A 4,101-nucleotide genomic window follows, 5' to 3' on the forward strand; every position below is an offset into this window, starting at 1 on the left:
TATATATAGGGGGAGGGGAGAGGGGGAGGCGCCTTAGGGTTTCCCCTAGGGGGCGGCGACCAGGGCAGATTGGATCTCCCTAGGAAAACCCTAGGGAGACTTGCCCCCCAAGCCAAACAGGTGGAGGCTTGCCTCCCAAGCCAGGTGGAGGCACCCCACCTCCCCAAGTAACGTGGGAAAGGGTGTGGGGGCACACAACCCATTAGTCGGCTGGTTTGCCCCCTCCCCTTGGCCCATGAGTCCCTGCAACACTTGTCGGGGCACCCGAAACACCTTTCGGTCATCCTGGCCATAGCCTGGTACCCCCAGAACACTTCCGGACTCCAATGCCCTTCATCCAATATAACGATCTTCACCTCTGGACCATTCCTGAACTCCTCGTGACATCCGGGATCTCATCCGTTACTCCGAACTATCTTCGGTAACCACATAGATTTTCCCATAACAACTCTAGCGTCACCGAGCCTTAAGTGTGTAGACCCTACGGGTTCGGGAACCATGCAGACATGACCGAGACATCTCTCCGGCCAATAACCAACAGCGGGATCTGGATACCCATGTTGTCTCCCAAATGTTCCATGATGATATCATCGGATGAACCACGATGTCGAGGATTCAATCAATTCCGTATGCAATTCCCTTTGTCTATCGGTATGTTACTTGCCCGAGATTCGATCATCGGTATATCCATACCTCATTGAATCTCGTTACCGGCAAGTCTCTTTACTCGTTCCACAATGCATGATCCCGTGACTAACTCTTTAGTCAAACTAAGCTCATTATGATGATGCATTACGGAGTGGGCCCAGAGATACCTCTCCGTCATACAAAGTGACAAATCCCAGTCTCGATTCGTGCCAACCCAACAGACACTTTCAGAGATACTTGTAGTCCACCTTTATAGTCACCTAGTTACATTGTGACATTTGATACACCCAAAGCATTCCTACGGTATCCAGGAGTTGCACAATCTCATGGTCTAAGGAAACGATACTTGACATTAGAACAGCTCTAGCGAACGAACTACACGATCTTGTGCTATGCTTAGGATTGGGTCTTGTCCATCACATCATTCTCCCAATTATGCGATCCCGTTATCAATGACATCCAATGTCCATGGTCAGGAAACCATGCCCATCTATTGATCAATGAGCTAGTCAACTAAAGGCTTACTAGGGACATATTACGATCTATGTATTCACACATGTATTACGGTTTCCGGTTAATACAATTATAGCATGAACAATAGACAATTATCATGAACATGTAAATATAATAATAACCACTTTATTATTGCCTCTAGGGCATATTTCCAACAGTCTCCCACTTGCACTAGAATCAATAATCTAGTTCACATCACCATGTGATCAACACTCATAGTTCACATCGCCATGTGACTAACACCCAAAGAGTTTACTAGAGTCAATAATCTAGTTCACATCACCATGTGATTAACACTCAATGAGTTCTGGGGTTTGATCATGTTATGCTTACGATAGAGGTTTCAGTCAACGGGTCTGCAACATTCAGATCCGTGTGTTCTTTGCAAATCTCTATTTCGTATTGTAGATGTTGCTACTATGCTCCACTTGGAGCTATTCCAAATGGTTGCTCCACTATACGTCTCCGGTTTAATACTCAGAGTCATCCGAATAGGTGTTAAAGCTTGCATCGACATAACCCTTTACTCTGAACTCTTCATCCCCTCCATAATCGAGAAACATTTCCTTATTCCTAAGGACAATTTTTTTATCGTTGTCCAATGATCCACTCCTGGATCACTCTTATACCCCCTTTCCAGACACGTGGCAAGGCACATCGCGGTACACAGCATGGCATATCGTATAGAGTATATGGCTAAGGCATAGGGGACGACGAGGGAGTCCTAGATTAGGGGGTCTCCGGACAGCCGGACAATATCCTTTGGCCGGACTATTGGACCATGAAGATGCAAGATTGAAGACTTCGTCCTGTGTCCGGATGGGAATCTCCTTGGCGTGGAATGCAAGCTTGGCAATACGGATATGTAGATCTCCTCCCTTGTAACCGACTCTGTGTAACCCTAGCCCCCTCCGGTGTCTATATAAACCGGAGGGGTTAGTCCATAAGACAACAACAATCATACCATAGGCTAGCTTCTAGGGTTTTAGCCACTACGATCTCATGGTAGATCAACTCTTGTAATACTCATATCATCAAGAACAATCAAGCATGACGTAGGGTATTACCTCCATCAAGAGGGCTCAAACCTGGGTAAACATCGTGTCCCCTGCCTCCTGTTACCATCCGCCTTAGACGCACAGTTCGGGACCCCCTACTCAAGATCCGCCGGTTTTGACACTGACATTGGTGCTTTCATTGAGAGTTCCACTATGTCGTCATCATAAGGAGGGATGGCTCGTCTCGTTGTCAAGGACAACATCACCTCTGGGGGAGCCCTGGCTGTAGGCCAAACTCTCCGACTAGGCGGCTTCATCATGACCGCCTGCTCGGCCGCCGCGTCGACGATGACTTCTCGGGTCATCGAAAATAGCTTCCACATCGGCTCAAAATTCACCGAGCAGATGGATCCAATGGAGCTCTCCTCTGTGAACGAGCTCTTGGACCGCATCGCCGCTCTGGGAGTCGCTACGGACTACGATCGGATTGGGCTTAAACCCGACCAAAGGGAGATTAACTCTCCGCCGGTCACCCATCAGATAGCGGTGGTGGAGGAGCAATGCGGCGATTCTCCCTCTATCCTGAGGACGAACTATGTCCGGATTCCCGAGCTCTCCGAGCTGGATACCTGCCCACGGGAAGACATCGCCCTAACCCTGAACCTAGAATCAGGCTGCATGCCGAACCTGCGGGGCAACATCCCGGAGCCCGAACTTCCAAGATCGGAAACTCCCCTGCCCCGGGGTCTCAGATTGGGTCAAGGTCTGGACTTAAATTCACCCACCCACCCAGATACAAACGATCTTTCCCACATTAGGCAAGAGCCCCAAGAGACAGTACATCACTATTGGGCCAGATTCCTCCTTGTAATGAACAAGGTCAAGGACTGTCGCGAGGAAGATGCAATTTCGTTCGTTTGCAACAATTGCACAGACAAGGGAATCCTCAACGCCATAAGTCGCCGTGACATAGCACACTTCGCTGACTTGGCGGCCATAGTACGAAAGTATTGTTCGATGGAAAGCGCCTGGAAAACCCAAACAAAATTTTGGGATAATCCGGCTCTGACAAAACCCCCAGTCCGAACTAAAAGGGTGCACTCTCATAAGTCGCCCGACTCAATTACAAAGAAGCAAAAGCCCACTACAGGGTGTGGAACTGTATTGGAGGGATGGCTTAACGGACCCTGCAAAATTCATAGTACAGCGGATACCATACCAACACACAACCTTAGAGCATGTTGGGTACTCCGACAGGTAGCCAAGAGTGGTGAGGATCTCCTCATCCAAAACACCTCAGAGCACCATCCCGTGGATGCTAATACAATATTGACAGTCTTCGAGACCTTCGCTTCAAATAATAGGTGTAAGCGAGCACTCCGCAGCCTTGCCGAAGTCTGCCATGTGGGAGCAATAAATCCATGGAGCGACATGGCTATCACCTTCAATGCCAGTGACGAATCTAAATTCTGAACAGCCCGAGCGCTAGCTGCCTTGGTCCTCAGTCCAATTGTGGATGGCTTTTGGCTCACTAAAGTGCTCATGGACGGCGGCAGCGGATTAAACCTCATTTATGAGGAGACTCTTCAAAAATGGAAATAGACAGAAACCGCATCGAGCAAAGCAGCACGACCTTCCGAGGAATCATCCCTAGTCGGGAGGCACGTTGCTCTGGGAAAATCACGCTAGATGTGGTATTCGGCACTCCGGAGAATTACAGGTCCGAAGAAATTACATTCCAAGTGGCCCTGTTCAGTAGGATACCACGCCCTTCTAGGGCGGGAGGCATTCACAATCTTCCAAGCCATACCCCATTATGGATACATGAAGCTCAAAATGCCCGGGCCCAATGGGATCATCACTCTAGCTAGTGACCCAGACATAGCACTCCGCGCCGAGAACAAAACAGCCGCACTGGCCCTCGAGGAATTATCCGAAGCCC

The sequence above is a fragment of the Triticum dicoccoides genome, chromosome 3A (assembly GCF_002162155.2).
Source record: "Triticum dicoccoides isolate Atlit2015 ecotype Zavitan chromosome 3A, WEW_v2.0, whole genome shotgun sequence".
Taxonomy (NCBI): domain Eukaryota; kingdom Viridiplantae; phylum Streptophyta; class Magnoliopsida; order Poales; family Poaceae; genus Triticum; species Triticum dicoccoides.